This window comes from Plecotus auritus (genome assembly GCF_963455305.1).
Source record: "Plecotus auritus genome assembly, chromosome: 11".
Lineage (NCBI taxonomy): Eukaryota > Metazoa > Chordata > Mammalia > Chiroptera > Vespertilionidae > Plecotus > Plecotus auritus.
The window spans coordinates 53,324,105-53,340,092 of NC_137777.1; the positions used below are offsets into that span (position 1 = coordinate 53,324,105).

The 15,988-nt window shown below is 36.2% G+C and overlaps 1 pseudogene across 1 annotated transcript in view; it reads right to left on the reverse strand.

The window, feature by feature from the left end:
* Positions 1-4,869: 4,869 nt before the first annotated feature.
* Positions 4,870-15,988, reverse strand: part of LOC308236854 — a 170,123-nt pseudogene continuing 159,004 nt past the window's right edge. Inside the window, exon 5 of the transcript in view lies at positions 4,870-5,216. The product of the transcript in view is annotated as an uncharacterized misc_RNA (transcript). The remainder of the gene's footprint in view (positions 5,217-15,988) is intronic.

Here is a 15,988-nt window from a genome sequence, read left to right on the forward strand (position 1 = left end):
TTGAAATAAATTCTATCATTGCTCTGGATTATGGTGATCTCCCCCAAACTGTCACTCCCTCTCAGACAACCCACACTTTAAAATCTGAAGGGAAGGTTGGATCCTCATGTTAATGCCCAGCAGGGAGCACAGCTATGGGAACCTAGCGCAGCCCCTATGAGTGTGCCATGAGGACCAGAGGAGCCACTTGGAGGCACTAAACTGAATCAGGCTTTATATAGGGAGAGTGTGGCCACAGCCGGGTTTTGCAAAACTCAAGTCTCCTCTGTCATTATTGACACCACACACATTCTACTCGTATTTCTTAGCAATGTATGTAGGTGGTCATATATTTATCTCCCTTAGACTGCTAAAAGGACCCTAATTATTCATCAGAGAGATCCAGGTTTTTAAAATGTATTTGTTGATCTTAGAGAGAGAAACTTCAGTTTATTGTTCCTCTTATTTATGCATTCATTGGTTGATTATAGTATATACCCTGACTAGGGATCTAATCCACAACTTTGGCACATCGGGATGACACTTTAACCAAATGAGCTACCTGGCCAGGACCCCTTTCTTTCCATTAACTACTATGGAATACAAGTGCAACATCCCACATCCTTCCTCATGATATGTGACAGCTGGCCTGGGGTGCACGGACGTTTCCATCCTACCCAGACAGTAGAATATTAGATGGAAGAGAAACATGGTGCCTTGATCTAGAATCAATGCTTAGTAGACTTTGGAAACTTTGAGATTCTTCTTCATGAAGGATAAAATGGAATGACGACTGCATATACATGAATAGGGTATTGATAACAATGTGAGGACGTTTTTCTTATTTGACAAAAAAACTCATGTAGCTTGTGTTACAATGCACAATCAGTGGGGCAATTAAAATTCATCACAGTGAAAATTAATCCAAACATTCCATTTGTGTGGGACACAGTCCAGCATTCTGTTTGGTACCGATTGTGGTTCTCATCTTAAGCAACATATACCTAGCTCTGATTCACCAGAGAGGAGAAGATTAATGAGAGAGACCACAGAAAACAACAATTCTAGATATGAAACTATCACAATGATTAGTTTTCTCTTATGCCATCATCATGGTCACTAAAAATGTAAAATTTATGCCTTCCTCTCTTTTACCATATTCTGTATCCTAAGTCTAAAGAGAGCTATTTAATTTTAATATGATTTTTTATTGAGATATAAGTGACATATATTAATTTCAGGTGTACAACATAATAATTTGATTTTGTATATATTGTAAAATGATCACCACAATAATCTAGTCAACAACTACAGATTTTTTCTTGTGATGAGTACTTTTAAGATCTACTCTTTTAGCAACTTTCCCATATACACTACAGTGTATTACCTATAGTCACTCTGTTGTATATTACATCCCCATGGAAGGTGGTATCTTTTGAGTGTCTTCACCCATTTCACTTACCCTCACCTTAATGCAAATTGTTAATAAGGCCAAATCTCTGAGCACTTCTCGCTGAGGAAATTGTATGGTGCTCCACAGGAAGTAGCAAGAGGCTGTGCAAGAGCAGGGGGCATGGAGGTGGCCCTGAGCGTAGGTGGCCTCTCCTCCTTTGTATAAAAAGCCTGTATGCGTTTAGAATGGAGACCCACTCTAGAGCTATCTATCTTGCATAAGACATGGCAATATATTGAATTTGCCAATTCTTGGTTCTGCAGGCTGTTTCACATTTCTTTCCACACTGTCGTCTCTAGGCTGATTGCAGGCAATGTCTTGTGTGTGTGTGTGTGTGTGTGTGTGTGTGTGCGCGCGCGCGCGCACTCCTGAGGATGGTTTGAGAATTTAAGAGAGGCAATGATTCAGTACTCTAGCAATATAATCTAACCTCTACACAATTTTTATATGACAATATGGAAAATTATATCTTATGACAGTAATGCATAGTTTTCCATATTAGCTTGCTTGATTTTCATAAATATAACCCAAATAATTTTGACAAAATTCACTTAAAATGCTTCACTAAATATAGTCTTTATTTCATAATCAGGGCAACCGTTTTTATATTAAATTACATGCATTATTTAATAAAAATTTAATCGTTCTCTTGCCTTTACAAATATAAGCTGCTTACTGTCACTTTCATTGGACTACTTAGTGCTTTTTAATATGCACATTTTCTTATTTCAGTGAGTACGCAGATAAAAATAAACAAGGCTGCTCATTTCTCCTTGCTTGCTCTTGTTTTCCCAGCCAACTCCATGTCCCCTAATACTCAGAGTCAGACATGAGGCATGCTCCTTGTGCAGATGTTGCTGAGATTTTACATATTAGGATAATCTCCACAGCCAAGAGGAACTAAAGTGTTAATGCAATTAAATTATTAATTTCAAGTTTAAATGTTTTAATTCCCTATAGTAAATCCTGCTTCTTAAGCCTGTAGCACATATGGGCAGAAATAATCCTCTAATCCAGGGATCTCTAGGGTTCTGCTTGACCTTTTTTATTCTGATCAGCAAAATATTGTAATAGTAAAAACTATGCATTCCTATATTATTATAACTCAAGTGGCTTAATAGTTAGTAACTTTATCATACTTATAAAAATCATAAAAGTATTATTAATTATTATTGACTGGCTTATTTTGTTTTGCATGATCTCACTCATAAGAGGAACTGATGAACATAATAGATCCAGAGACATAGGAACATGGAACAAACTGACAAATCTCAGAGGAAAGGCAGGGGGGAATGGAAGGGGGAGATTAATCAATGAATTTATGTGCATGTATGCATAACCTATGGGCACAGGCAACGAGGTGGTAAAGGCCTGGGGATGAGGACGGAACAGGCTAGAAGGGATCAATGGGGGAAAAGGGGGTACCTGCAATGCTTCCAACAATAAAGATAAATTTAAAAAGTAATTATTGAAACAAGGCACATGCTGTGAAATGACACATACATGTGCATATACATGCGCACACATATCAATTTATATGTTAATATACATTATTTACAGATTTGCTGTGTGATTTGATACCAGTTTACTAACTGATGCAATCAAAAGGATAGTTGATTTAGTATAGGGTAGATGTGGTTTGTTTTTAAGGCTGGATTCCCTTAAATCTAGATTTTGGGATTCTTTTTTCTTCTTTTAATTAATTTATTTTCATTATTTACTGATTTTGAGAGAGAGAGAGCAACATCAATTGTTGTTCCACTATTTATGCATCCACTGGTTGATTCTTATATGTACTTTGACTGAGGATCAAACCTGCAACATTGGCATATTGGGACGACACTCTGAGATACCCAGCCAATTTTTTTATTTTATTTTTTAATTTTTTCAACTTTCTTTGAATATGAGATTCTAATTTAAGTTATTTTAGCATGTTCTGGCCTAAAATCTCCGTCTCACTTCTTTGAGGTTATTAGCACTTAATGTGAACTGCTGAGTATTTTTTAGATTTTTTTAATTCATTTGTAAAGAAAGATTTGTTATTTGTGATACCGAGGCTCTCTGTCTCTTACTTTAACATGTTTCTATGACATTTCCAGCAACTGACCTATTTTCACCATGGTTAAGTATTTTAAAAATCATTTAGAGAAAAGAATCAATACTTGTTTTGGATCTGACCTATAAAAAAATTATTTCTTCAAGTGATTGAGGCTAAAATGATCTTTGTGATAATGGGACAGAATTATAAACATTAGTATAAACTCATGTTTAGCTTAATATAGATACAAGTGGTTACTTAGAGACATACTTATAATATCTTTATATACACAGGTTAGTATGAACACATATATATTTTCCTGTCAGTTGAGAGATATTTAAAAAATTGTTCCAAAGGACCAAGCACTTATAACATGGGTGTATTGCCTTCTAAGTTCATTCCTTAATAAAAGGAACTGGCCTCCTTGGAAAAACGGTTAATTCCAGTACTGGAGCAAGCAATATACAGAGGGGTGTGCCACAAAGTAAGGAGTGCTTCACACACACACACACACACACGCACACACACTGATGAGAGTATGTCAAGAGCACACATGCGCCAAAAGGAAAGGGCTCCCAATAGCCAGAGCTGTTTACAATTTGATCAACCATATAAAGAAAGTAATATTGGATAATAACTCAAAGGATAAAATAGGAAATATCAATGAACCAATATTGATATAAATAATCAAAAAAAAAACAAAAAACAAGTGTGGAGAGGAGATAATTCTGCCATCCAGAAGAATTTATAATAATTAATGTAGAAAATATATGCTCAAAGAAACATAATCCCACTTCTTAGGTGTGTGCTGTGCATGGCAACTTCCTTCCAAAGGTTAACAGTATCTAAAGTGAAAAAGAGGAGTCGCTTTACTATAGATAAACCTCGTAGATACGACCTCAGCCAGGTGATCAAGGCCATTATCACATTTTAAATCATGTTGATAGAATGTACCTTTGATACTGTATGATGAAACTGATACTGTAACTCTGGGGATCTCCCAACAACACATAACCCCAGCCATAACTTAACGAAAACATTAGAAATTCCAGTATGAGGACATCCTACAAAATGACTGGCCAGTACTCCTCCACATTGTCAAGGTCATGAAAAATAAAGTCTGAGGAATGACACAAGGAAGAGAGGCTTAAGGAGACATGACTACCAAATGCAATGTGGTGTCCTGGATGGGATCCTGGGAAAGAAAAAGGACATTAGATAAAGGGGATAAGTAAACTATGGAGTTTAGTTAATAATAAAGTATTGATTTATTCATTGTAATGAATGTACCATACTAATATAAAATGATACTGATAGGGGAAACAGGGTGCTGGAACTCTCTGTACTTCTAAATTTTAAGTAAATATAAAACAAAAAGAGTCTATTTAAGACAAAAAAACTACAACAAAGAAAAACCAACATGTTCTTCCCAGAAGCCTCCCTCAATAGTCAACCTGTCTTCATCCTCTAATAATGCATACTTCCTAGGGAGCATCCTGACACTTCCTGTAGAGCATCCTGATACTTCCTGTGGAGCATCCTGACACTTCCTGTGGAGCATCATGCTACTTCCTGTGGGGCAACTTGTACTTCCAGTGGAGCATCCTGATACTTCCTGTGGAGCAACATGATACTCCTGTGAAGCATCTTGACATTCCTGTGGACCAACATGGTACTTCCTGTGGAGCATCTTGACATTCCTGTGGAGCATCATGCCATTTCCTGAATCAGCAGCACAGGTGAGGACTTCAAGAGCACAGATAATAGATATTATAAATAAGTGCTAAATAATAGGAAAGGGGTAGTTTTGAATATTTATCATCATTGTTTAATATAATTTATTTTATTTAAATTTTAAAAAGAGCTGTGTTTAACAACTATCCCAGAAAGTATCTGAAAATTTGCTGAATGACTGTGGCTCAAATAAGTTAGTACAAGTTGGTTCCAGCACACCACTGCTTGGGAGTGTGTGTGTCTGTGGTGTGTATTTGATTAATTTGTTAATAAATAATTTTAAACAAACTACTAAATATTGTGGTGTAAGATTTTAATTTCAAGGAGTTTCTAAGATTGAAATTTATCTTTTAAAAAGCCCACAATGATAAATCAATGTAATTTTAAAAAATGTATTGCCAAGCACTATCCTTTGGAAGATCTTTGAAGATGATTAAGTTAAGATGAGATGGGCCTCACTAGGGTGGCCTTCATCCAAAGTGACCATCCTATATAATAAAAGCCTAATATGCTAAGTGTCCAGTCATCTGGTTGTCCGTTCAACCAATCAAAGAGTAATATGCTAATGAAATGCTAAAGCCACTCAACCACTTGCTATATTTTGCACTGACCATCAGGGGGCAGACAGTCGACTGGTCGACCAGTCGCTATGGCATGCAGTGACGTGCAGGGGGCAGACACTCCGACCAGTATGTTAGCTTGCTGATGGGGTCCAGCTGATTGGGACTGAGTGAGACATGCCCTGGAGCCCTCTTGCCGATCCTCCTCAGCCCTGATTGTTCACTGGTGGGGTCCCTCAGCCTGGCCTGTGCCCTCTCGAAATCCGGGACCCCTCAGGAGATGTCGGAGAGCCTGTTTCAGCCTGATCCTGCAGGCCAGTCCGAGGGACCCCACTGGTGCATGAATTCATGCACCAGGCTTCTAGTGTCCTTATAAAAAGGTGAAATTTAGACCCAGATAGAATTTATACACAAGAGATTGCCATGTAAAGATGAAGGCAGAGCCCAGAGTGATGCAGCCACAAGACAAGAAATGCTGAAGATTGTCAGCAAATCATCAAAAGCAAGGAGTGAGCCTGGAACAGGTGCTCCCTTGGAGTCCCAAGAAGGAAGCAACACTGTGACCCCTTGACCTCAGACTTCTAGTCTTCCAGTCTGTGAGACTATACATTTCTGTTGCTTATGTCATCTAGTTTGTGGTAATTAGTTATGTCCACCCTGAGAAATGAATATACATATAGATAAGTGACTAATACAAGCCAGGAGAGGAGATACATAATAAACAAAAGGAGAGTTTGATAATGTAATTATGAAAACTTAAGCAATACTGCTAGAAAATCCATTCCAGAATCCATTCCATAAGCATTAAACATGGGCTTACAATATATTTTTTCTTCATCCATTCACTTATTCTTTCCTTCAATAGATGCTTATTCATACCATGCCTTCAAAACGCCAGCTACTAGGTAAGTGTTGTGCATACTCCAGAGTGGCAGGGGTTGTCAGGACATGAGGTTGGAGAGAGATGTACATTCAAGTTTCCCTGGACATCCATTAATTGTTCTAACTTTGTAATTTTTAATGGCTTCTTTGCCTTCAAGAGTGCCCTGGTCTGAATGATAAATTATAAGGTTGCCCTACATCAAGTTATAGTATGGAGTGTAGATCATTATACATAAAGTCAGAAGTCAGATTTTTTTTTTAAGAAAGAGAGTGGAATGGTACATTCACATGTATAGCATTATTCAACTTGCCATATGGATATCAGATTAGAGGAGGGAGAATGGAAACAGGGAGAAGACTTAAGAGGCTGTAAAACAAATGTAAAACACTATGATTCGTTCTAACAGGAGTAGAAGCCACTTCTGTACCTTGTGAAAGTCAACAGTGTACTCATGAAACAAAGTTTTTAAAAACTAAATTTAAATATGCTGTAATAGTGTATATTTTTATCACAAAACACAGCTATAGGGAGACATGATGTTTTCTAAATATCTTTAACAGTGTGGAGAAAAAGGGGCCACATTCTAAACTGACAAGCTGAGGGAATGCCTGTGTGGCAGTCTTGCAAACTCAGAGACATAAAGTAACCACAAAGGATGGTCTGAAATTAAAACTTTTTAAATTAAAAAGCAGTGTGTGTGGGTAGTCATGTCCTAGTCCAGGATCTTTCCTGACAAAGGTCAACTTTTAACTTAATGGATAAGCCTATTGTCTTTTGCTTTTACAATAACATACCTTTGGAATGTCAGGAATGACATTACCCTGACTGCTCAGGGCACAACCAATGTACCAGGGAAAGAACACAAATTCTCCCATTGTTATTGTTGTCATGTTTATTGTTGACTATTAACTATCCTGTACCCACTTGTGTAAAAGAAGTATGTGTCTATCACTTTACTTTATGTCCAATCCCAGTGGTTTCCCTGCTTTGCTTTCTCCCACCTCCCTAATCTATCACCAATGGATTTTATATAACTCATTTATGTCTCCTCTTTTGATTGTAATGTATAAAACAAGGTGAAAAACTGCCATTCTCTGGAGCGTTATCTCAGTCAGTTGAGATTCTGCTTCCAGGCAATTATCAACAGTTTGGCTCAAATAAACTCATAAAGATTCTTCACAGGTTTGAATATTTCTTACGTTAACAGCAGCTTGTGCAGATATTTTCTGTTTTGATTTATGAAGTTCATGGTTGTTCTACCTTTTTGGGAGCTGACCCATGTCAATCTAATGCCTGTTAGTGTCTGATGAATTGTCCTCATTACGGATACTAACTACTCTGGAGTCAGCACCGCTTCTCCAAAAGTGGCCTGTCCCTTTCACTGTTGCAGTAGAATTTGTCTGTTTGCTTGGCTACCTCCTAGAGCTCCAGATCCTTTTTCAAAATCTCTCACATTCCTCTTCAACCACTGCTTGATGGTTGCTTTCAGTGAGCTTGAGCCACCTTCCCTCTGTGCAGCAGCAAAAGCCTTCAATGAAGCTACGTCAACATCTTTTTCAGCCTCCTCTATTCATGGCCTTGCTCCTTTCCCTTGCTTTGGATTTCTGATCATTAGTCTTAGAGAATCAAACCTCTGCTTTTAGCAGAGTCTTAGCTGAGCTCTCTAAAAAATTCCACAGCAAGCATTTGACCCAGTTGTACTTTTTCCTCAATTGAACTACCTTCCCGGTCTGAAATGAAGCTAAGTGTGAGAGCAACGGATATTCCCTGCATGTATGTAAATCACATCATGATTGAGCAATTGATCTTAGCACATATGGGATAGCAAAGTATCTATCTTTAAAAATCCAACCTGAACATGTTCAAAGTTAGCATTGGAAATGATGAGAAAAAAAATAGAACAGGATCCATAGGACCAAGACACATTTATAGAAGGAGGGGCTGCTGACAGTGAAATCTACTTCAATCACCTTTCTAGTTAGGAATTAATAATATATTTTATTATTTTTCCCAAGAATGGTGAATTCTTTAGAATGAAACTCTATATCCCAAAAAGCACCTACCCAGAATGTGGAGTGAGTAGGACTTTGACACATATGGGTTACATGCAAGAGAAGTGTCAGCCTAGGAAAGAGGACCACCGCCGTAGTAGCTTCCCTGTGAGCTGAGAGCCTCTATCCTGTTGAGTTCATCCAACCTGAGACCTAGCATTAGGCTGTGCTGAGGGACATGTCTCTTTTGATCATAGTTGTATCTTCTCCTTCTAACATAAGACATATACACAATAAATATTTAGGGAATAACTAAATCCAATATAGATTAGTATAGGAAGAGACATATAAATATTAATCCTCATGAAAAACCAACCAGAGGAAAAGAAAGTGCTCAAATTAGATTCACTTTATTTCCACTGACTTCTTAAAGTATGTCAATTTATCCAGATAATTTTTAGCATATAGACTAAGATCATTGTGTTACTCAATAAAAATATTTTTCAGAAAATTTCTGGTAGACTTGAGGTTTATTTAATTCTGTATAATTTAAAATCACAATGAATTATTTTTAAAGATAAGATTTTTTTTACAAAGCAAAAAGAGTGATGGGCTCAGTTTATAGTTTAAGCATTTTAATGTGCTTTAACAACAGAAGATATTTATAGTTGCCTATCTCCATTAAAACATGCCACTCTTTAAATATGATTTTGGAAACTAACTAGTTTTTTTTTTTTTTCTTTCCAAGAGAAAAAATAGTTTATACTTGATTTTAATTACGAGATTGTAACAGGTGATGCAATAGCCAAATAAAGGAAGTATATTCTAAGTTCCTCAAGAGGAGAGTTTATTCCTCATACATGAAAACATGTGGTCTCTCATGGTTTTCAACATTTCTTCTGTTTGGAGCTCAATAACATTTTGATGATGTTGCATTGAAGTCTATGAATTTAGCAAAGGTACCCAGTAAATACATGTAAGGCCAACTTCAATTTTGGCTTTCCTTTATTGCACTAATAACTGTAGTCTTTACGGTAGCCGATCAGAGGCAAAAATTAGATATATTTTATTTGCATTTTCGTATTAATTTTAATTAAATCTACTTTAATCTAGAACAATTCCCCAGTCTTCATTGTATCTCAAAACATTACCAGAATTAAAATCTGGTGTTATGTCTCTCAATTTGGGTTCATCCAGTGATTTTTTTCATTATTGGATTCAGATTATGTATTTCTGCCTTAAGTGACATCAAAATGGTATTCAATCCTTCTCAGTACACCATATCAGGAGAATTGTGATGCCAGTTGATGCTATTACTAGTGAGGTTACATTTAATCTACAGGCTAAAGAAGTGTCTGCCAGATTTCTTCTTTGTGAAGTTACTATTTTCCCTTTGAAATTAATAATTAACTTGAGGGGATGGATGAAGTCAACATAATTATCCTGTGTCTCATCAAACTTTCACCTACACAATTTAGTATCCATGAATGATTATAGACATACATTGACAGATGTAAGCATTTAATATAATACTTAAATTGTTTACCCAAGCCTAAGACAGAAATGATAATTGAAGAAAGTATAAGTGCCATAAATAACATAATGGTGATTCTTTTTGAAAAACTACGTCATGGAATAATGGAAGCCAGATTTAAGTTGGGGGTGTCTTAGCTGGTAACAATAGAGCTGACAAGTCAATGGACACAACCATATGGAGTTTGGGAGCAGTTATTTACCAGCAGAAAGACCAGCAAGACCAAGGCCATCAAAGGAAGGACATCGGTATGTTCAGCCAATAGAAGTAAGGTCTTTGATTAAATCACAGACATTAGGAGCAGAGTGAAAGAATGTGAGATTGGAGCGGCAGACAGGCCATATAATGGAAGGCAGGCATTGTAGACCTTGGTAATAATCATTACTTTATGCTAAATGCAATAAATGGGCATGGGAGCAGATAAGTATTAAACTGCTTTTCCTTGGACATGCATACATATGCAATTTAATACTACATATTTATTTGGGAAGTTTCTCTTAAACTGTTCCTAAATACCTTACTATTGGATCTAGCTTAACTTCAGAAAAATATTTCTTTAAATTTATACATCTGCACCATACATGGTCATCAAGAACAAGAAAATTTCTGTATAATATTTTGACCTATAAAAATACCAATAAATTTTGGAGAATCAATACGTTCATCAATTTAATACTCAATGATTCAATTGCAGGTAATGATAAACACATGAAAAGAAATATACTATAAATTTAAAAAAGATATGAAGTAATCTCCTGAACAATCATTTCTAAAAATCTTTTCTATTCTAGATTTAACATAGTGTCTGGTAATTTTACTGTTCTTGAAATTTCTCCAGAGACACATGTATTACATATTAGTTAATATACGATAAGAGATGACATGTTCCCATATATCCTAATAGCTACTGTGCTTCACTGGGTTGGCCAAGGTGAGCCTTTATCATCCATCATACGCTTCACAAATCTGGGTCATACTCATTTCACTGTACTTTTGGTGGCTGTCTTGTCTGGCAATCATATATTTCACAATTAATTGGAGAAATATCAGCTTTAAAGAAATTTTAGAATTTCTGGCCTGGTGCCCCATCTCAGGAGAATAAACAGCATGTCAGTTGTACAGATAACTTAGCAATTATTTCAATTTACCGTAGCACAATCTTTACAGCATGTAGCAATTACTGAGCATGACCACAGAATAATGTCCTCTTTCCCACAGTCCCTCTGGCGTGAATCAGACTAGAAAGATGGGAGTTATCACAACTTCATGTATAAATTAAATATGGGCTGGTATCAAATTTCCATAAAATTACATGGTATAGCATGATGTTTTGGTATATTTTTAAAAAAAATTTCCAAATCAAGGTCAATCTGCAGAGATTTTTGCTATTTTCTTTTTAACACATAACCTGCTTAATATGAAAGAGCGAAAATCACAGAGTTCAGCAGGATAATTTGACTTTACATCCCAAGAGAAAAGATGCATTCACTTTTCTCACTTATGAAAGCTGTTTATTTTTCTAGTTAGATATTTTGATTATTTTATGGAAACTTGATTCCTGAGCAACAAGAAGAAAAAAAAGGAAACTTAGCTAAGCATGAGAAAGATCATTGTAACAACATATCCAAAATTCCTTATTATTTGACTTATTTTTACTGAACTAGGAAAAAAAAAATCCTTGTAGTGATTCTGTGAAGGGTAATCATGCCTGATCAGCAAAGCAAAGCTGAGGGAGGCAGACAGACTCAGTCTGAAAAGACAATATCCTTTCTGACCTTCAGTTGGGAAGCTTAGTTCTACCTACAAAGGAAAGCCCCCCCTATTAGTAAAGGAAAGACAGACCACCATGTGTCTGTCAAGCACGCTGTGCCTCCCCTATTTTTCCCCTAAATGTCAGTTACCTGAAAAAGAATCAAGTTTCTGGAGTCCCATCAGCTACCTTAGAGATAGAAAAACCTCTAATACTACTAATTTGTGTTGACCAGTTGGAAAACTGTTAGATTTGTAATTAAACAAGCCTGCACCCAGGTCCTGGTTCTTCCAGAAGCCAAATGTGCTAACTTAATCAAATGGCTGATCAGACAGGGTGAGGTATAGAATAACCGCCTCATTGACTGTAGTGGAGACTGCATGTTCTGGTGTGTAAATGTGCTTGCCAGTCAGCACATGTTCCCTTCCATGTTGCCTCCTGTCTTCTTCCTCATGCTAGGTATTTCTCCCACAGCAGAAATGAGAGTTCTGACTTTATTTGACAATATTTATTGACAATATTTATTTGCAATATCTGTATTAAACTCTAAAGATAGAAAGAGGTGGAAACATTCTGAAAGTTGCTGAAATATTACACACAACAAATTGAATATAACACATTTTTAATGTCTGGCTTTTCTCAGTTTGATGGTTAGAGCATGAGTGCCCCACTAGTTCAGTCTAAGTGCTGGTGAACTTTGACCAATCATATTTTAGTTCCACTAAAGATATGTGTATCTTCTATGTAATTTTAAGGATTGAGATTCTGGAATCAGGACTGACCTTAATAAAATCCTAACACTTCAGTTCTGGTATCCTTAATCAGTTTAATCTATCTAAGCCTCAATTTCTGCATCTATAAATTGACAATTATTTATGTCATTTTTTGTATATATTGAGATAATTGATACAAAGTCTTTAGAAAAAGTATGAACATGTAGTAGGTGTTTAATAAATATTGGCTATGATTATTATCATTATTACTGATTTTTTTTTCTATAAGGGCACAATAAAGAACAGAAATCTGAAAGAATTTTGCTAGAATAATCTCCAGATAGGATTTCAAATATAAGCTTCATTTACTTTTTACAAGAACTATAATAAAAATTCTTGGAATTTGCCCAATCTACCATTGCATTATTTGTGGGAGGATAAAGCATTGCAGAATATAAGTCAGGGATAACTCTCTATAAGCATCTATTCCCTAAAAATTATGCCAGCAGTATTAATAGAATTCCATAAAAGTAGTGTCTACCCAACTAATGAAAGGCTTATATCATAGAAAGAGAGAAGTAAAAAGGAAATAAAAACCTTCTATATGATAGTTGTAACAAAATTCCCCCGTTATTTAAAAATAAGCAGTAATGATTTACATTTTTATAACCAGTAAAACACATTAGATTTTACTATAAAGGAAAGGCAAAAAATAAACAAGCAAAAAAACTACTAGTAAATGTTATAAGATATTAAATAATGGAAATTTAAAGTTTATTTTCCACTTGGAAAAAATGTTTGCTAATTATAATTAAATTTCTACATTTTGTTGTTATGGAAAAGCAATCTAGGTTGGTTTTCACAACAATCCCATGGTAAAAATCAATTTACAGGAATTTGTGTTTTTCAACACAAAGAGTAAATAGTGGAGTGGGTACTTCTTATAATGATTGCATTTTTCCTGTTGGTGTTCCTGTCAATGGCATTTCCTATCCTAGGAAAATAAGATGTAGAATAAAATCAATTTTTGTTTTCTACTATAATCACTTTATCCTGAGTATACCTTGATGTTTCAAACATACTATCTAATAAAAAGGGAATATGCAAATTGGCCATCACACCATCACAAAGATGGCGGTGCCCATAACCACAAAGTGGAGGTGCCCATAGCCACAAGGTGGAGGCACCCAGTCTCCTTAGCCCTGCCAGAGTCCCCCAGTCCTTTCAGCCTCCCACTCTCAGGCGGGTCCAGCCGCTCCGCACACCTGCCATCGGAGTCCCCCAGTCCTTTCACAGAAAATGGGTTGCCTCAAAAGTTAGTTAAGCTTCTTAGGACAAAAAGCAATCAAAATCTTTGAAAAGGGAATTCCAATATTTATAAAAGTTTGGACTAGACAATTCAAGGTTATTTCCACTACAACCATCTATGATTTTGTGATATTAAAATTCTGAATTAACATAGTACCAGCTGTACTGTATGTAAGCAGATATTATTTAAAGGAATGGCCATTATTATTAAAATAACTCATAAAACCACACTGTTTGTATGTCAAGGGTATTCTGTGTGATTGGAAAATGTTCAAAAGAAGTGGCTGGAATGAATGCTCCTAAACCGGCAGTCAGACATCCCCCAAGGGGTCCCAGATTAGAGAGGCTGGACTGAAGGATACCCCCCATGCACGAATTTCATACACTGGGCCTCTAGTTGTATAATATTTCTTGAATTAATATAGAGGAGATTTTATGCAGAGTGTAAGAGAGTTTAGAGGAACCAAAGTGGGTGATAAACAATTTAAATGCATTCACTGTGTTTTAAAATAATTCTATATGTTAGAATAAAAATATGTGGTCTTTCATTGGTAGGCTAATTCAGTGGCAGGATAAGTAAGAAAATATTTCTTTAGTCTAAATATATAGGAACAATGATTGTCTTATTTCATTAATCTGGTAATGTCACACCTGCCCACAGAATATGACACCAAATGGGGTATTTCTCCTGAAATTGTCCTGAGTTCCAGAATATTCCAGAATTGTCTCTGATATTATGTGATTAAAACAACAATAACCTTAAACATTAAGCTAAAGAGAGACTTCTTACCTGTACTTTATCCTTGTTAGTTTAAACTTGGCTGTTCTAGCAGACAGAGCCCTCTGCTTAATTGGGGGAGAGACCCTGAGGCTGAGATGATGACACAGTGGAACTATTATCAGCCCACCTTTCCTCAGCCATCATCTGCCTGCCTATGTGTAGAGACAGTTGCTGGTACCATTAATTGTATCTGATCCCCAAAAATACTCTTTTGGAATACTGCACACAGCTGGAAGCAAGATGTAATGTCACAATATCAGAAAAGTCATAATAGGGCCTATTCTAAAACATTGGCCATGTCAGGGCTACAGTGAAAGAGACAGGAAGTTGGAAACTGTGCTAAATAGAACTCTTTCCCTTTTCAGGCATGTTATTTTCCACCAGCTTTTCTCCTACAGAATTAAAAATGAGCTGAGTTCTGTTCACCTTTCCAAAGCACTGTCCACCTAGGGAAACACGTTAGCCTATGAAAACAGTAGTAAACACCACTGTTTTCATAGGACACTGTAGCCCAAACTCTTATTCTACATGTGGTTATCCAGGTGTCATTTTTTTCCATTGGCATTTTGGGCCATTTTATATTTAAGAGGTGGAATCAAAGACAAACAAATTTGCTCTATTTTTTTCCCCTCCTGGGATCACACGAAAAGAATGGCTAGATGAGAAGATGTGATTGGCTGAGCATATTTGTTTGCTGATGTCTGTCACAAGTTTTTCAAGACTGAAGAGTTCCTTCAGCTCATAGAAACAGAGCTTTTATTTATATAACTATGGGTCATTTTCTATGGTATGTATCTGGAAAGTGAAATCTCCCTGCTCTCATGCTTGCTGAGGGAGATAATTCAATTTAAACTAGCTTCATCTTATACCTTATGCAATGGTGTTTCAGTACAGAAATATAGAATAGTCTCATTGGGTCATCTTTAAAACAGAATTATAACATTTAACCTATCTTACTTCTTTTGAACATTTCAAAATTGGACACTAAATTTAAGAGAACATGATCACATACCGCTAACCTGAGGAGACAGCAAGAGTATCAATATGTAGCCCTCAGGAACCACAACTGAACTAGAAAATAGATCTGAATTTCCACCTGCAACCTCAGCCTCAGTTTCTATATTTACATGCAACACAACAAAAGTATTCATCACTGATGAAACTCATCTTCCTATATTCTCCATTTCAAATGATAGCACCCTGACCCATCCTAATAGTCATTCTAGAAACAGGAAAGCCATTCCTTATTCTTATCTCTGCCTTA